Source organism: Lolium perenne, chromosome 4 (genome assembly GCF_019359855.2).
Source record: "Lolium perenne isolate Kyuss_39 chromosome 4, Kyuss_2.0, whole genome shotgun sequence".
Taxonomy (NCBI): Eukaryota; Viridiplantae; Streptophyta; class Magnoliopsida; order Poales; family Poaceae; genus Lolium; species Lolium perenne.
The window spans coordinates 210,742,313-210,762,246 of NC_067247.2; the positions used below are offsets into that span (position 1 = coordinate 210,742,313).

At 45.2% G+C, this 19,934-nt stretch overlaps 1 long non-coding RNA gene across 1 annotated transcript; it reads right to left on the reverse strand.

The window, feature by feature from the left end:
* Positions 1-394: 394 nt before the first annotated feature.
* On the reverse strand, positions 395-3,453 carry LOC127295066 (uncharacterized). The gene is made up of 6 exons (XR_011743281.1): positions 3,099-3,453; positions 2,858-3,022; positions 2,696-2,768; positions 2,512-2,602; positions 1,935-2,019; positions 395-628 (listed from the first exon to the last, which is right to left on the reverse strand). It is a non-coding gene; the product is annotated as an uncharacterized lncRNA (long non-coding RNA).
* Positions 3,454-19,934: the final 16,481 nt, after the last annotated feature.

Below are 19,934 nucleotides of genomic sequence, written 5' to 3' on the forward strand. Positions count from 1 at the left end.
AGAGATCGTCCAACCCACGTCGGAACCTAAGACTCAGAGAACCTCAGATAAGAGAGAAGACTCAAAAATCGCAAAGATAAGAGGAACAAGATTAGAGATAAGGAGAAAAATCAAAACTAATCAGATCTATCCAACGGATTTTAGAAAATAGGTTTTGACACTCTAAACTCAACGACCGTTGGCAAGGTTGTCCTATAGGCTAGACTAGTGGGGTACCGTCAACCTGAGCTCTGATACCAACTTGTGACGCCCCGGAACCGGTATCCTGAGGATTCCAGCGAACCCACCGAAATCCGCACGATATCGATCCAGAGACGCCCTCCGACACGACGTGCGCGAAAAATCACACACGTGATGCCAGAGGAATTAACACGAGCGGTAATATTACAACAGGTTTACAATAGAGCCCACAAGATACATATATTACAACAACGACTCCAATGAGTCAAGATACAAATATACAATACAAAGATCCAAATCATACAGAAGATCGAATACATCTGAGTACGGACAAGATACAAATTGGACTAAGAGTCCTGAAGATAACCAGTGGCGTCCATAACCCTGCCCAGGCCAAGCCGGAAGGGTAACCTTGCTAACGTCGTCTTCTTCGAACATATCTTCATACCTGCCCGGTTATATCCCGTAGAAGCAGCAATAAGTACGGGTTCGTACTTAACAAGACTTCAAGACGTATAAGCATTCGTCAACCAGCCGTCCTTTGTACTTGAGGCACGCAGGGGACTTAGAGGACGCAAGAGGAACGTCATAGGCAATATGGTGGGGTTAAGCGGCAACGCGCAAGCACTAAATACCTATAGAGACACTCTACAACATTCGTCTAAACAGAAAAGGTGAGAGAGCGCATAAACTAACAGTTCTATACTCTGCAAACATAACACAGCCGATGCGTTCCCCCTTCGCAAAGAGGTACTTACAAAGGCACTCACACGGTTGTCAAGTTTTAACCAGTTATTATTTAAGTTGTTCTATCTTACTATGCAAGTTAATAGTATTGAACAACAGGTGTAAGTTGTCTATGGTCGAGTCATACAACTCCAAGTCGTCCATAACCGCGGACGCGGCTTATCGATAAGATTGTAACCCTGCAGGGGTGCCCAAATGTGCCCACACGCACGTTCAACCCACTTACGACAGGTGGATATCACGACACGCACTCTCCTTCACTACAACAATGTCCAGGAAGCCACCTAACTAAGTTAACCCGTATCGAAGTCCGGCCGTGCTCCGAAGCGGACTTAGCTGTTTGCGTCTACGGCTAAGAGGATCAGAGCCCACTAGAGGATGACCTCTTAACAATACGTACCGCATCCTACGAGCGTGCAAGAGACAACGGGGTTACAAGGCACTCACTGCTTCCCCAAAAGTAACATCATATCATCTGACCACAAAGAAACATGCTTGCACGCCCGGGAGAAACAAAACAAACATCCAAACTAGTTGTGGCCACTGGACAAGGCTGTAGATTCCGGCAGTGGTAGAGGGGAGACCCGGTAAGCATACCCACGTGTGGTTAGAGCGCTCAGTCTCAGAACAGATAACAAGAACTCGGGTCCTAAGATATTTAGGAAACACAAGTGAGCCGTCACAAAACGGGCAGCTGACCCACCGATGCCTCCGCTAAACAATTATCAACAACTAAAGTAACCATGATTCTTCCCAACATATAACCCAATAAGATAACAATAACGGTAACGAGATAAAACAACACTAGCATGCACTACGACTCGCAAGGGCAGACTCGATAACCAAACAATAGTCGTAGGAGGTGGTGGTGGCAATATGGGCTGCTTGAGGTAACAAGTGGAAAGGACACGTGACAAGAACGCAACTTAAGGATAGCATGAGAGAGAAGGCAAAATAAAATAGGTGAGCGACTTCTGCAGGGGCAGGAGTATAAGGGAAATGCTTGCCTGTTAAAGCTTGCCGAGGGACATCCGGAGAACTTGTCGTATCTCACAACACCACTTCGCATTCCTATCCGGGAAGAAGCAAATGCTAGAACACACAACGCATGCAAGTCTTACTACTACGGATAAAGAAGATCCAGCATGATCAAGATGATATGCATGACATGGCAGAGATGATGCGATGCAACTTATCCATATTAATCGGAGTCGGAACCCCGGACAACAAATTAGGTTGGAGTTGCATTTCCTACCGACAAAGTTAAGGGTTGCTTAACATGGCAGTAGCATGGCATGGGTGATCTACTTCAATATTAAACGAAGCGGGGAAAACCATAGTCGGTATCCGAAATACTCCGCATATATGTTAGGTGATCATGCATAACTATCAGCGTGGGACATGATGCGACATGCAAATTGATGTATGGATGTCATATTCATGATCCTCATATTTTTTGATCAAAATAGGCATCTTATTTATATTATTTGGATTTATAGTTTCCAAGTTATGAAAATAGGCAGATTTGTAAATAGGAAAAACAAAAAGACAGGAGAGGGCCGGATCTGGAAGGAGGCCTGCTACCTGGCCGAGGCGGCGGCGGACCGTGGCTGGGCGCGCGTGCGCGATGGGCTGAGGCGTGAGGGAGATTGGACCGGCCCATGGGACGCCAGATCTGTTTCAGGAGTTAGAGATAAAAAGTTTGGCTTAATTAGCCAGAAGTGGGAATTGAACTCACAATCTCCACAAGCTGAACATAGGAACGGACCATCTGGGCTACGGTTGCTGATGTCGATACTGGGAAGGCTCCTCGTCAAAAGAAGTGTCTCTCTCCGCGGGATCTGATCCAAAAGAAGAAAAAGGTTGGGTTTAATTGGCCAACGTGGGGATTTGATCCAGGGATCTCAGGTTAAGGGACCAGACAGATTACCACTAAGCTGCTACTTGCTATGTTGATAGGAGGAAGGCGCGGAACAAAAAAGAAACAAGCAGAGGCGAAGCTCGGGCAGACACGGCCATGGCGGAGTCCCTGGTCGACCATGGCTTCGTCGGAGGGGGGCGAACCGGGACGAGACAGATGGCGTCGGGGATGCACCTGGGCGCAGGGAACACGATGGAGGTGACGAGAAGGCCGGAGAGGAACCATGGGCGACGGAATTGACGAAACTCACCGGCTGTCGGAGTTGGGTATCGGCGATCTTGAGCTCGATTAACGGGGTCTTGGCTCGATTCCTTGCATGAGGATGGAGAGAATGACACGGCGCATCTTCTGGTGGCTTCAGCTTGGCGAGGGGCGGCCTACCGCGTCGGCGCCATGGCGACATGGAGAGGTGCTGTGGGGTTTCTCCTTCGTTCCCAGGGAGAAAAAGGGAAGGTAGGGAGAAGAGGAGATAGTGGCGGCTGCAAGAGGGAGGAAGAGGAGAGGCGAACTAGGGTTTGCTGGGCCTGGAGGCAACTTTAAGGGAGGGGGAAAGTGGGGCGAAGTGGTTGGGGAGGGGAGGACCACGGTGTGGTGCTGGTGAGGTGGAGCACGAGAGGCTCGTGCCTCTACTGAAGAAGAGGACAACGAGGAAAACAGATGGTGAAGGGGTACGGGCTGCACAGGTGGGTTGGGCTAGAAAGAGGTGGGCCGCCGGGAAGAAAGAAACCAGAGAGAGAGATGGGCTGTAGGGAGAGAGGGCAGATGGGCCAAGAGTGGGTTTTGTTAAAAAAAAAGATAAGAGGAGATATCTTACAAGAGCACTAAGCTCCCAGGGTTCTCCGGCTCTGTGGTTGCTCCTGGCTTCCTCCAATCCAGTGGCGACACCTCCACACGGGCGACACAGCGAACCTCCCCGTTTGACTTGTTTTTTTTTTGGTCGAACCGACGCCAAGCTAGGCGGTGTGCTCGGCGTAGCAAAACCGAATCCGTCTGACCTCCTCTCTTCCAGCTCCCGATCCATCCCAAACTTCCTGATCCATTTCTCCCACCGTCCTACAGCCGGTCTGTCTATTGGGCACTTTTCCTTTCACTCCTAGCGGAATGTCCCTTCTCCCCTTTTCCTCGGCGCCTCCTCTTCGCTGCGAGTAGCCGCCGGCCATCAATACCGTCTCCTCATTGTTCCTGTAGGTCGCCTCTGCAATCATGTAATCCAGACACGCCGTCTCCTGCATCTGTGGTCGACTCCCCTCAAGAAAAACCAGTTCTCCCCCATGGTGAATGCGATTTCAGTTCCCCGATGTTGTTGGTGTTACTGCTTCATGAGGTGCCATTCAGGTACGAGTAAACAAATTAGGACCCAGCATTTTCATGTATCTTGGATCTGGAAGGAAACGGTCGTTTCCCCTTTTAATGTTCTTTCTTCGTTACCCTAATAAGCTATACTTGAACCAGGTCCGGTAATTGCAGGTAAGAAATACATTAGAATTACACCTTAGCATGCAGCAAGTTGCACATAATTTGACCCTTGTTCAGCTCACAGCCTACGTGTCTAAGTTTGATCAATATGATTATATGAACTATGGTTGTCAGGTGGTGTCTAGTGATTCTCTAATTTGTGAACCTGTGACAATTAATGTTTTATCGATTACTATATTTTATTTACCCAGATCGTGTCTCGCTGCTCCATGTAGATGCTCCGTCGCGCCAGAGGCATGGCCAGGGACATGGTGATGTGGCAGCTCACACGGGCCACGGCCATGGGTTTCCTTTTGCAGCTTCTCGACACACACCTCAGGGTCACAACGGTCAGTACCCCCGCCCAGTTCTGCTGGGATGATTGCGCTAACAAATTCCGCCATGACGCATGTTTTCATGGCCAAGGTGAGTCCAGACAGTAACATGTATTTCAGAACATAGAAACCAACCATTATAATCCGTCTGCAGATAGTTTATGCATGGATGACCTATGTAGGTAGTTTTTACAGACAGGTTTATGAAGGTTATTGATTGGTGTGTTCATGTCTAGGGGTTTAAGAAGCATAGATTGGTGGTTTGCCGGAGAGAGTAACCATGCAAGCATATTCTGCCATGATTTTTGTTTAATTGTGTTGGGAGTTGGGACAATCAAAATCTGAACACTAAGATGTTCCTGTAGTTAGGTTTCAGAAAAAAATGTGAGTAGTGCCATGAACAAGTGACATAAACCTGGTATCACCTTGATAGAACTGCAAGAGTAACGGGTGGGTTTCAGATGCTCACACCCAAGATTTTGAGATGATCATATATTGGCATGCCCATAGCCAAACATACCAGAAAGTTAATATTATTTATCTGGTGACTCTGTAAAATAACTCGATATTACTATATGGAACAACCCAGTTGCATACAATTTGCACGTTAGTAATGCCAAACCAGAGTGATTATATTTTCATCTTCTCCAATCTGAAATTTTGCTCTTATGTACTTGAAACGTCGCAGGTCGATCAATGGTACCCATTATTTTCCAGTGGTTGATACTTGATTTTTTTTGGGAAGTAGTTGTGCTCATAAATCCAACCCTCCATTTGTCTGATGAAAATAGCGATAATCTTGGTTAGTTCCTTCATAACCATGCTACAGGTAAAGTGATTTTGGTATTTGTATGTATTTGGTACTGGCTCCATTCTGTAAAATAAGGCGTATAAATTTTCTTGAAAGTCAAACAGTGCAAAGTTTGACCAAGTTTATAAAAAAAATCAACAAATATGATGTAGCATGAAAGTATATTTCACGATGTATCTATAACAGGATTGATTTGACGTTATAGATGTTTATAATTTGTCCTAAATACTTGGTCAAACACTGCAATGTTTATGTTTTGAAAAAAAAATCATGTGCCTTTTTATATGGAGCGGAGGGAGTACCAAATAACATGTTTTTTTTTTGACTTTTTCGCCGGCCTAATAATCAGATTTAGGAGGTACATAAGTCCTTTAGTTGGGATGCACTGAACAATTAAGAATGTATAACACGGATAGCACTTGATTATACCATGCATTTTCTGCAACTATCCTTTACACTGAGGTATTGAATATCAACAAGTTACTTTTTTGAGGGTTAAACCATATTAGCTTTGACCATAATTCTTTCAATATGGTTTTTTTTATATCAGGAATCATGCTGCAAATTGTAGCGTGCGTCCAGGTTTGCAAGTCAAGGCTTTTAAAAAGGTGCTCAATCATCAGCGTGTGTGTTTACTGCTGCTGGTATTACAAATTCATGGATTAGAGCCATGAACATGTGCATCAGGGACAACACATTGCTTCTAAGCATTGTATGATAAACATAATAGAACTCAATTTTTATTAGTTTTATCATTGTGCTCTAACCTTTGGTTCGTGAACATGGGATAAAGGTTTTATCCATCTTACCATGGTAGTAACTGAAGTGCGGAACTCTCTTTGCAAATGTGTGACCAGATGCTAATTACCGAATTACCCCATTTTGTTTTGGTGGTTATATATGTTTGTTTTTGGTTCTGCTAGCAGTTGCTATATGATGTAGATTATTGTTTTCTGCAATTTTGATCCTGGTTTCTCCTCATATTGCGGTGGTTTTAGCAAGATTCAAGATACAGAAAGGAGAGTGTGATCCTGGAGTTCATTTGTTCCATTATTTTGTTTCACATTTATCCATCTTTTTTAATGGAACTTGACCATTGTCTTTCCCAATTCTCTATTCTTTTTTCCATTTCCTATTGCTGGAAATCTTGGCATTCTCAGCTGCTATTTTACTAGGCATTGGTCTTGAATTTCTTATGCTCTTTTTGTATGTTATATGTGGTTGTACATGTAATGTTAGAATTATAAAAAATAAGTGTCTAAATTATAAGAATTTTGTGGCCTCCTTAAGTGTAAATTTCACTTAGTAAATGCACTTACATTAAGCATGTTTTGTACGAGAAAAAAGAATGGAAAATGACTTAAGTTCGTTGAAATTCTTCATTATACCGTTTCGTTTCCTAATTGTGCAGAAATATTTATGCACTTGTTATGTTCTACAATATGTTTACTGTTCTTATATGTGGTGATACTAAAAAAACACGTGCTATTATGTTAATCGGGAAGATGCGGATTGCTCGCCAAATTATATAGCAACTGGATCTATTGGTGCTTGTTTAAGGAACACAAAGACCCAAATATGGTATGATAGCATCTTGGATAGAACTACAGAAAACAACTTCTTTTGTTCAAAATGAATGCTAATATGGAGAAAAATATGTGTTAAGAAAACTGTTCTATCTGCAGTACCTCAGATGAAAGCTTAGGCCAAGAAGCTTCTTGAACACTTCTAATCGAGAGGAGCTGTAAGTCTGTTGTTATATATAGTATCAACTACGCAATGTGTGACATAACACGAGAAATTCCATTATGCTACTACTTGGTCTAGGAATGTTTATGCTAAAAATTGGGCAATTCAGAAGACATATATATATTTATCTTCCGACATAACTGTAGCCTTGTTGAGCAAACTGTAGCCTTGTGACTTGTGAGCAATGTAGCATAACTTCTTTGAAGATCTGTTACCTTTAGTGTATTCTCTAGATTGCTTGGAGAGGATAAAGAAATGCTAGAAAGGTGAAATATCTGAATTGCTTCTTTGAAGACCTGTTACCTTTAGTAGCATAACTTCTTTGAAGACATGTTACCTTTAGTGTATTCTCTGGATTGCTTGTATTGAAGAAGGTGAAATCTCTCTGGACTTTCAGTTGGTTTTGCAGACTCACTGCATGAGATTAATTGAAATATTTTGGTTCATTGTTATTTATCATTGTGTTCCGTAAAGACAGACCAACAAACAATCTGTACGCATACAGAAGTGGGTTAAATGATTGTTTACCGGTTGATAGTTTTGAGCATGTAATGTCTTCAAATGAATTAGCTTCTGCTTATGTTGGATATTCAGGCATGTTAAATGTGCAATGGGATCAACTCCGTGTGATAAGATTGCTCATGGGCAGTGTTTTTTATTTTATTTCCATGTGTATAATCCCAAAAGAAATTAGTTTTGCATTTGTGCTTGACATGCCAACATGTGTAAGATCATTAAATTAGGTCAACAAATTACATGACATCCCCTATATTTGCTTAGGGTTCTTACTAACAGGTGGTGCTGATGGTAAATGATGGCCGTGAGCCAGGACTTCGGGAAGGCGAGATCAGGAACGAGGAGCCAGGGGCTTCATGGGTTGTTGGCAAGACAGATCGGTACCTGATCTGGTAGGGGGTGCAAACGGCAGGAATATTTCTGAGATCCCATTCCACACAAAAGCTAGGCGATCCTTCTCACAAACGGTAAAGGCAGAAAGCATGCCATTCACGTCTGCTCGACTGTCTATCCGATCCTATAATCGTAAAGCATGAACGAGCATTGAAACTTTGGTAAAGATGAATAGTTATGATTTATTGATATGAAACATTAGCACAAATAAGGCATGGAAAATTTAATCAATAACAACAAAAATGGCGCGGCAAAGCGCGCGAGGTCCTTCTAGTATTGTAGAAACCATATGGGAGGGTAAAATAAAATAAGAAGGGTTTATAAAATAATTTTATTTTGTTGAAAAGATGAATGATATGATGCAAGATGACATGATGATGCATGAAAAGAAAAACAGACAAACAACTCTAATAGGGGGTCCTACCCTGGGCCGTTACAGTGCCTCCCAATCCCGCCAGGTGTATTTTGGGAAGAAATAGCGGAGAGATCCACAAAGCCGAAGAAAGTGCAGAAAAAAGCAAAGGAAGAAAAAACTTCGGTGCCCCTCAAAGAGGCCGTGGAGGACGAAGAAGACCAAGAGCTTGTGATGATGGTAGAAGTTCCTTGGATGCAAGCGTACATATCGTATATCCTTAGGAAAGAAATACCCGATGATCCAGTTGTGGCAAGGCGAATTATTCGACGGTCCAAAGCTTTCACAGTGGTCAAAGGGGAGTTATACAAGCGAAGTATTTCAGGCGTCCTGCAAAGGTGCGTTACACCCGAAGAAGGAAGGATAATCCTAAAGGATGTGCATGAAGGAATATGTGGTCACCATGCGAGCAGTCGAGCTATTGCAGCCAAGGTTTTTCGGGCAGGATTTTACTGGTTGACAGCAATCAAGGATGCAAAAGAGATAGTAAGAACCTGCGACGCGTGCCAGAGATTCGCCGCAAAACCTCACTCTCCGGCGGCAGAGCTGATGCCAATACCATTGTCGTGGCCCTTTGCCCAATGGGGACTCGATATGGTGGGCAAGTTGCACAAAGCTTCGCCAGGAGGATATGAGTACCTGTTGGTTGCTGTCGACAAGTTCACAAAGTGGGTAGAAGCGAAGCCAATAAATTCACCAGATGCAGCATCAGCAATAAAGTTTGTGAAAGGCCTCGTTTTTCGGTTCGGAGTGCCTCATAGCATTGTCACAGACAACGGTACCAACTTTACGTCCAAGGAATTCAAGGAGTACTGCGCAGAAGTAGGCATTAAATTGCACTTTGCGTCAGTTGGGCACCCGCAAACCAATGGCCAAGTCGAGAAAGCCAATGACATACCTGGCCAGAAGAATTGCCAAGTGTTTTATGGAGCATCCGAACAACACCAAATACGGCGACACAAGAAACTCCGTTCTTCCTCGTCCACGGAGCTGAGGCAGTACTGCCAATTGAGATAGAGCATGATTCTCCAAGAGTGACAGAGTATGACGAGGAAACTTCAAGAAAAGCTTTGGAGGACGACGTAGACGCACTCGATGAAGCTCGAGATGAAGTACTTTCACGAGTAACCAAATACCAGCAGGACCTCAAAAACTACCACAGTCGACGGTTAAGGCTAAGATCTTTCCAGGTCGGAGATTTGGTCTTACGGCTAAATCAAAAAAGTACTGAAAAGCTCGAATCGCCATGGCTAGGCCCTTACATCGTCACAGAAGTAATCGAAGGAGGTGCATACAGGATCAAGGACAAGAAGACAGGGGTTCCCGAGAAAAACCCCTAGAACGTGGCGCAGCTCAGGCGGTTCTACGCCTAGAGTCGAAATATAGTGCTCCTCTGTAAAAATACAATGTACTGAAACGCCCGCGAGTTTTCAGACGCACTCTTTTCCTTTTCGGGGCACCGAGTGGGGCCGGAAAGGTTTTTAATGAGGCGGGCTCGCGGTGCTGCAATATAATAAAGATAGTGAAGATATACTTCTTATTCTTCGACACGCTCGGGGGCTCAATGATTTCAAGTTACAAAATATACACAATATAGATAAAATAGACTTACCGAAATATTTCGCTTTGGTACAAGAATACCTCGCTAAATAGAACATCGGGAGCTAACAACTACAAATATAGTATACTCGTCAAAACCCTATTGCTTTGGTCTGAAAACCTCGCAACAAAAATATAGAACTTCGCCACCAAGACACTCGGGGGCTCGTAACCCATCGACAGCAAAATATATATATCTCCTTGTAACAAGAGAAAAATCTTCGGGATAACAAAGCAGTATAAACTCCAGCCAAAGGCTCGGGGGCTTGACGATCAAAAATAGAAACAATACATATTTTCAGAGTTGACAGCTTTACAATATAGATCATGTTTTCAAATACACAAAGACATATCAATGGTGAAACTACAGCAAGAAAAAGGAGAAAACCCTCAATGGATACCTAGCACATGGTCTATGGTTATTCGCTCATTGGAAGGACGAGTACTATGCTCGGCATAGCTACCCTTCACAAAGAACTCAGGATCCATCCGAAGAAGTTCATCCATCATATCTTCGGCTACAGGAGTCACCAGATCATCAATCTTGCCCATGTTTCTCTTTTTCTTCGACATCTTAGCCAGGCACGTGGGAACAATTTGATTCATGGGCAATTTTGGATAGCAAATCTTTATCATCATCATTGCAAATCTTGCGCCAGCAGAGAGTTGAGCCCGCACAAAGCCATGGATTCGAGGAGCATCTCGAAAATTTTCCATTAAAGCAGGAAGAGTTTCTGGCATCTTGTTGCGAGGGAACATGGTTCCATAAACCAAAAACAAAGTCTTCGTACAGAAGTCAAGGAAGTCACGGACCTGAGCCGCGCGATCTTGGAATCTGACAATTTGGCGGGTACGCTCAGGGGTAACCCAAAAATTAGAACCATGTCGTGCAGCCAGTCTGAGCAAAACATTGGCTCGAGCTTCAACACGTTGATCTTCGGCAGCAGTATCCAAAAATGAACCTGGTACAGCAAATAAATTGTCAAGGAAGGAAAAAATAGCGAAAACAACGTCCAGCATGGTTATGAACAGGAAACATACCTGTCATGTCTAGGCTGGCGTCAGTCATTAGCTGAAGCATATAATTTTCTCGAGAAGAAGCTTCGGTAGCATCAGCAACAGCAGCATCCTTTGCAGCAATGGCTTCTTTCGCCTCTTGAAGAGCAATTTTCTCTCTCTCGGATGCTTGTCGAGATTGCTCCATCATCGCAAGAGTTTGTTTCTTCATGGATTGGAGTTGTTGGCGAAGTTCTTGCAAATCTTGCGACAAATGTTTACTGGAAAAATCTTCGATAAGGGTTTTCTTCGAGAATGAAGAAGCAGGCGAAGTATCGGCAGAACAAGGGTTGGCAGAGTAGTTATCAAATATCAACTGGAAAGGAAAATTTTAATATCAAATGATTGCGCAAGACAGAATTCCATTGATCTTCAGGAAATTTACATGGATATTACAGAAGGAGTTCTTCAAAAGGACTACTAAGGTAATTGTCGCCAAAGCTAATATGGCGACAATAGCTAAAGAAACAGAAAAAATAAAAAAAGGGGCATTCAACTAGACCTCCGGCTTTGATGAGCTAGGAGTTGAAGATGGCTTGATTCCGAGATAGGCCAGGATTTTCTTCGTGTTGGGCTTTGCCACCTTGATCAGCGATCGCCATTTTGTTTGCTCTATCTGTTCTGTGTCGCCTACTTTCGCCCAGTCGATAGTTTGTTGGCTATCAGCGACTAAGGCAACAGTGTTTTCAACAGCAATCTTCATGTTCTCTTGACGCATCTTCAGCCCAAGATCCTCTGGTGGATTGAAGTCCTTGGCAAGAGCAAGGAAAGTCTTGGGTTCCGCTTTCTTCGGGAAGAAGTAGGGGAACAGCCGCAACAATCCTGAGTCAGCATGTCCAATGCCTTCGCGAGCTTCGGTTCCATGAAACTCAAGGATAGAGAGTGCGTCAAGAAGAGGATCCTTGTCGGGATCTTCAAGCTCAAATTCTTGGTTTGTTTTACCTGTCGCAGAAAATATATGTTGGTCGACAGCAAGTAAAGAAAAGCAAGTCTAAGAAAAATAGAATGGATCGACAAAATTACCGACAAAACACTGATTCTGCGTGTTCAAGCGCTTGATGATCGCCTTTTCACGAGTAGCCTGTGCGGCTTGTGCTCGTTCAAAGTAGTTTCGGCATCATCAAGTCTTTTTTGCAGATCTTTGACACCAGCAGCCTCTGCCTTGGCCTTATCAGCCTCCGCTTTAGCTTTGCTAGCATCAAGTTCAGCCTTCTTGCGAGCCGCTTCACTTTGCTCTAATTTCTGAGCAAGCGTGTCGACAAGCTTGTTGGCCTCCGCAAGTTTTTCTGCCAAAATAGTTAAGAATCGTCAAAATTACGACAAAACAGGAGCAAGAAGTTATAAACAAGGGCCAGCAAAGAATTATTACCTTCAGTCTTGCTGGCATACTCACGGTACCCAATGAATTGGGCACCGATGCGAACAAGCTCTTTGATCATAGGCTGTCAAAGAAGGACAAAGAAAGAAAATATCGGTATGAGAAAAATATGATGGCATAAAGAAGCAAACAGAGGAAATATAGACAATGACAAGAAAATTAAGAACTTACATCATCCAAGAGAGGACTAGAGGAGCTACCCAATTGGAGGGTAGGCTCTGGGATTGTTTCAACCCTTTTCCTTTTTGGTGAAGGGACAAGAGGGCTTGAAGGAGGAGTAGGAGCGCCGACGTTTTGTTGAGGAGGCAAGGATTCCTCTCCTTCGACTGGCGTCTCCGAAACAACCAAAGTATGTGACGTACTCGTTCGAGCAGCCACATCAACAGCTGGTACTTCTTCCTCATCATCGCTGCGATTAAATGTCGGCAGCATAAAAAGCAGGATAGACAAAAATCTTCGAGTACAAAATAAAGTGAAATAAAAGGTAACTTACGAGCTGATGAGGGACTCAAGGTATGGATCATAAGCTGCCTTCTGGCATGAAGGAACAACTTCTTCGGCTTTGGAGGTGCCGGAATCTTCGACATCGTCCCTTTTCCTTTTGTTCTTTGGAGAAACAGCAGGAGGAGGAGATTGTGCCGATGCAGTACCTTCAGAAGATCCTGCAGATTTTTGAGAATCTACGGGTTCATTCACAAAAGAGGGGGCATCTTGGTTGTCGTCGGTGACAACGGCCCTTTCCTCGACTTCTCCACCTTCAGGAAGGGGAGGAAGCGAGACAAGATTTGGATGGTTCTATATAAAAAAACAATGGAAGGTGTCAAAAAAGGAGTTACAAAAAAGATAGCAAGGCAATAACAAATCAATCGGAAAAGTTTACCTTGGGAAGCGCATTGGTGGCGCTGTACGGTTTTACACGACAAGAAGAAGGGACAGGATCTTTTTTGCTGAGGGAGGAGATTTTTCGGACAAGCTTTTATAAGTCCTTGACCTCTAAATCCGCCGACAACCGATCTGCGTCCTTGTCGCCAGCATACTTCCAGAGAGGGTATTTGCGAGCTTGAAGAGGCTGCACCCTGGTTCTAAGAAAATACGCTGTGATCTGAATACCTGACAGCTCCTTGCCGCGAGTATTTTGCAACTCATGGATGCGAGTCATCAGGGCCTCTGTCGACATTTTTTCTTCTTCGGTAGCCTCTGCATCCCAGGAGCGGCGGCGAAGGATTTTCTCGGCACCATCGAAGGGAGGGATGTTGTCTTCAGCACATCCATGGTTTTCTTCCTGAATGTACAACCACTTCTTGCGCCACCCCTGAACTGAGTCAGGGAGTTTGACGTCGAAGTAGTCAACTGTGGGGCGAACAGAAATAACAACGCCGCCTATATTATAGGCGACATTGGGAGAGCCATTACGGCGACAAAAGAAAATGCGCTTCCATAGCGCCCAGTTAGGCTGGACGCCAAGGAAGGCCTCGCAGAGGGTGATGAAAATGGAGATATGGAGGATAGAATTGGGCGTGAGGTGGTGAAGTTGCAGACCATAAACAAAAAGCAGTCCGCGGAGGAAAGGATGAATGGGGGCGGAAAGACCGCGGATGAGATGGTCGACAAAACTTACCCGATACCCCATTGGAGGGGTTGGGTAGCTTTCTTCACTAGGGAAGCACAGCGCCTTCGGCTTCTTGCTGATCCCCAGCTTCTTCAAGAGATTGATGTCCTGGGTGGAAATTTTGGACCTTTCCCACTCCGTGCTTCCCAGATCTACGGCAGCCATTGACGACTCCGGCGTGCTGTGTTTTATCAACCGACGAGGTGGCATCAACAATGGCGCGGGAATGCAGCTTGGAGAGGGTGAGCTCAGGGAGTTGTGGGGCGCAGGAGGAAGTTTTGCAGATGAAAGCAGGGGAACGGCGCGAGCGGAAGTGCTCGAGGAAGAAGAAGGGGATCTTATATAGAGGTGCGGTGAAGCGGCGGACCGTTGGATGGAAAAAGTGTGCGGCAGATGATAACCACGTGGAAGCAGGGGTAAAAAAGTATTTTAACATTGGAGAAGTTACGGTACGTGCGCCAGGAAAGGCGGAGGACGTGTGTCCCCCACCTGCACGACGTGTCAAGATAATGGTTACTTTGGGCCCGCAAGGCAGCGGGAGAAAACTTCTCGCGATTTTCGGACTCGAAATCATGGCTATCGTCAGCAAAAACGTCACCTTGGCAGGAAAAAATTCGCCTCAACAGTTTCATAAACAAGGCGACATGGAAAAATATTGGCGAGCCTTTGATCAAATACAAGTTTTTGATCAAATGCTCGGGGGCTACTTTTGAAAAACGAAAAGATCAAGAAAGACAAAATAGAAATGGCGAGAGCCTATGATCAAATACAAATATTTGCTCATAGCCTCGGGGGCTACTCCCATCGGGAGCGCTGTTCGCGCACCCGAGAAATTGTAAAACTTCGGGAGAGAAAGAAAATATAGCGGCATAAGACGTGGAGCCTACACCCAAGCACAAGTCCTTGGCTGTAGCCTCGGGGGCTACTCCCATCGGGAACGCTGTTCGCGTGCCCGATGAAATTATAAAAAAGAAAGAAAGAATGAAAAGAAGAAAGATAGAAGAGCAAAAGAGTATATTTCGAGTTATAAATAACTCTGCATATACTCCCATCGGGAGAGCAATATAAGTCATCTTTGACTCAATAAAATGTGCCATTCCAACAGCCGAATAAGCACTCGACAATATATTCTCAGAACGCCAAAGTTGCGATCAATTTCTGAATGCCGCAAAACTTTGCGAAGGTAAGACCCCAGATCCGTTCTGTGAGGCGTGGCGCCGTCTCTGACGTCGGTTTGCTACTTTTATCCGTATCAACAGATACAAAGAAAAATCCTAACGGACGCGTTAGGTACCCGATAAATATGACTGGGACTCGACAGAATGGTAAGACCTTAAGCGGCACCTGTCGAAGTTTACACCAGTATCCCGAGATCATGTCCAGGGACGTGATCTTGAAGTAGGTTTTTGCGGATTGCCACTAGAGCAGTTAACTAGTACCTGATCCGTCAGATGAACTAGCCCCAACTACCATTATCCCTGTACAATATAGAAATTTATGTGAAGAAATATAGAAAAGTTTTAAGTTGTCAAGTAAAAATAAACAGTGGAGATTTTCCCTGACTCTACGATTCAAGCAAAATCTCGGGGGCTACTGACATAGGCATCCCAAATGGGCCTGCCGAAGATAGTACCCGGGGTTTACTGAAGGCCCACTACCCGAAGAATAAGAAGATTCGGAAGCCCAAGATATTATTAAGGAAAGCTAGAGTTGTAATAGGAAGCATTATTTGTAATCTTGCGGGATGAGTTAGAAACCCTCCCGGACTCTGTAACTTGTACAATACGAATCCCTCGGCTCCGCCTCCTATATAAGGGGGAGTCGAGGGACAAAGAAAGCATCGAATCATTGTCTCTCAAACCCTAGTTTTCATAATCGTCGAGTACTTTTCGGCTGAAACCTTCGAGATCTACTTGCCCTCTACTTCCAACTAAACCCTAGTCTACAACCCGTAGGCATTGACAAGTTAATACCTTGTCACTCGAGGAGGCCTGGATCAACAGCGATTGCACCAGGGCTTCCGCGGCTCCGATCGATCGATTGGGCTTGCTCCGGCTTCGATTGAGGTAGCTAATGGTGCGAGGAGAAGCAGGGATGGGAGGAGAACGGATTGGTGTGCTCAACGGCGTCCAGGGAATGCTCTATTTATAGAGAAGCTTGGGTGCTGCGGGGCAGTGGCAAGGTCGACATGCTCGCGGCGATTCCGGCGAGCGGTTGGGCTAGGCGAGGGTGCAGTAGTGGTCTACGAGTCCAGGCGAAGCTAATGGCGGTGACAGCACGGTCGGGCGGCGGCTAGATAGCTCGTGTTTCTTCCGTGTCTGCGGCGGCGTCTACGGGATCGTGTCGTCGTCTCCGGCAGCGGCGGTCCAGGGTCGCTGCTCTGCGCATGTCTGGTGGAGTCGTGGTGGCGCAGCGATGCTCGACGAGGTGCTGGAGGTGCCAGGGGCTGCGTGTACTGGCGAGGTGGCGCGTGGCCAGTGTGCGTCTCCGGCGTGTCCACGCGCGACGCGAGCGGCATCACTGCGCGTTCTGGGCGCGCGTTCTCCGGCGTTGGTCGTCGTCGAGTTGGACCGTGGCATGGCTAGGGAGGTGTAGAGGAGTGCGGTGGCGAGGTGTGGCACCAGGGCCAGTGAGAAGAAGAAGGGAGAAGAGAGGGGGCTTGTCGGGATGGCGCCATGGCCGGCATGGTGTGTGCATGCCTGCTATGCATGCACCACTAGGGTTGCTGTGGGGCATTTAGTGAGAAAGGGGCAAGGGGACCAGATAGGTTAGTTTAGGGTAGGTTAGAGTTGAGTAGAGCACTATTTGAAATAGTGTCAAATAGTTACACATTTGTAATTTGTAATTTTTGTCCAAATTTGAGTGAGTTCAAATGGTTGCACAATTTGAAAAGTGTGTGTTTGTTTTAGTTGTAAATGACCAGAGAAGATGAGAGATGGTGGTGGATTTGTCAAATTAAAAGAAATGCAAAATTGGCTAAGTGTGAGATTGTTCCACTTAATAAAAAGTTGCAACTTTACATGAGCATAGCATCTGATCCAAAGTGAATTTGGCATGGTGATATTTACAAAAAGTGTTCACCTTGATGTGCTCTTGGATGGGGTGCGAAGAGTTTACAAAGTTTAGTTTGAAAAATTTGAATTGCAAGGGCTCAAAGTAGTGATCAGACTAAAAATGGCATATTTTACCATTATCATATGTGATCCAAATTTGAGTTTGAAATTCATTTGATTTGTGTTTCTTTGATTCCAAAAGTTGTAATAAGTGTTTAGTAACATTATTCAACTAGTGGTGAAGACCAAAATGGTCTAGGGTCAAAATTTATAAAAATGGCATAAGCCATATGTGAGGGTTTTAGGGTTTTTCTTTTATTTGATTTCTTTCTCTTTTTGATTTATTTGGTTGGTGATCTTCACATGATAACATTAGGGTTTTAGAGTTTAGCACATACATATAATAACAATCATCATGGCATATCACTCAAATGCACAAGTCCTATGCATGGCACTATATGCAATTTAAAAGTTTTTGTTGGTTTGAAATTTTGCTCTCTGGAATTCTTCTAACTTTCTTTTTATTGAAATTTGGGATGTTACAAACCCTTCCCCCTTACAAAAGATCTCGTCCCGAGATCTAAAAGAAAGTTAGGTACTAAAGAGATCTGGGTACTCCTTCTTCATGAAGTCTTCGCGTTCCCAGGTGGCTTCATCTTCGGTATGGTTGCTCCACTGAATCTTCAGGAACTTGATGCTTCGGATGCGGGTGGTCCGGTAAGCTTCCTCCAGGATGCGAATCGGCACTTCGCGGTATGTCAGGTCCTTGTTGATATCCACTGATCGGTGATCGATGTTCTTGAACACTTCGGTCTTCTCAGGGACTTCAAGGCACTTCCGGAGGAGTGAGATGTGAAACACGTCGTGCACATCCGCCATTTCTTCGGGTAGCTCCAGTTGATAAGATACTTCACCTCGGCGACTCGGAACTTTGAAGGGTCCGATATATCGGGGTGCGAGCTTTCCTTTCAGCTGAAACCTCTGCATTCCTTTCAAGGGGGATACCTTGAGATAGACGAAGTCTCCGATCTCGAAGGTCATCTCCCGACGTCTCTTGTCGGCGTAGCTCTTCTGTCTTGATTGCGCCGTCTTGAGGTACTCGCGAATCTTGTGCACTTTCTCTTCGGCTTCACGAAGCACATCTGGGCCAAAAACTTGGCTTTCTCCGACTTCCGACCAGTTCAGGGGGGTACGGCATCCGTACCGTACAAGGATTCAAAGGGGGCCATCTGCAGGCTAGCTTGATAGCTGTTGTTGTAAGAGAATTCTGTGTAAGGTAAGCAGTCTTCCCACTTGGATCCATACTCCAGTACACATGCTCTCAGCATGTCCTCCAATATCTGGTTGACTCTCTCAGTCTGTCCGTCGGTCTGAGGGTGATAGGCGGTGCTGAAATTCAGACGGGTTCCAAGTCCTTCGTGCACCTTCTACCAGAATCTTGAGGTGAACTGTGATCCTCTATCTGACACTATCGACTTCGGGGTTCCGTGCAGGGCGACTATTTTGGAGATGTACAGTTCAGCTAACTTTGGGCCTTGGTCTGTGGTCTTGACGGCGATGAAATGGGCTACCTTGGTCAATCTATCGATAACTACCCATATTGAATCATTGCCTTTGCTGGATTTGGGCAGTCCGGTGATAAAGTCCATTCCTACAGAGTCCCACTTCCATTCTGGAATCTGCAGTGGTTGTAGCAGTCATGCGGGTCGTTGATGTTCTGCCTTGACTCTCTGACAGATGTCACACTTGGCGATGTAGCTGCCGATTTCTCTCTTCATTCCATGCCACCAGAATTGCTCCTTCAGGTCTTGATACATCTTGGTACCTCCGGGGTGGATTGACTAAAGGGTGTCATGGGCTTCTTGCAGGATGACTTGCTTCAAGTCTGAGTCCGATGGTACGCAGAGGCGTTCTTTGTACCAAAGAACTCCGGTTTCATCTACGGTGAATCCAGGGGCTTTTCCTACGGCTATCTGTTTCTTGATTCCGTCGATGCTAGCGTTTCCCTTCTGGGCTTCCTTGATCTGGCTAACCAAGGTGGGTTGGAGTTCTATGCTGGCTAGGAATCCTTCACTAACAAGTTCTAGGCGAAACTGTTCAAACTCTTGATACAGGCTGGGCTGCTCGGTTGCGATCATGGAGTTCAACTGACGCGGCAGTCGACTCAAAGCATCCGCTACCACATTGGCCATGTCGGGGTGGTAGTGAATCTCCATGTCGTAATCCTTGATCAATTCTATCCATCGGCGTTGCCTCATATTCAGCTCCTTCTGGGTGAAGATATATTTCAGGCTCTTGTGGTCGGAGTAGATCTCGCATCGATTACCCATGAGGTAATGACGCCAAACTTTCAAGGCTAGGACCACGGCTGCAAGCTCGAGGTCATGGGTCGGGTAGTTCTGTTCATGTTGCTTCAGTTGTCTTGAAAGGTAGGATACAACTTTGCCTTCTTGCATAAGCACACATCCAAGACCAGTCTTGGAGGCGTCGCAATATACGTCAAAGGGCTTGGTGATGTCGGGCATGATCAGGATTGGGGCTGATGTCAGTCTACTCTTGAGCTGTTGAAAGCTCTCTTCACATTTGTCAGTCCCCTCAAACTTCCTGTCCTTTTTCAACAGTTGGGTCATGGGTCGAACGATGCTCGAAAAGCCTTCTACAAATCTGCGGTAATATCCGGCTAATCCAAGAAAAGCGTGGACCTCGGTTTGGGTGGTTGG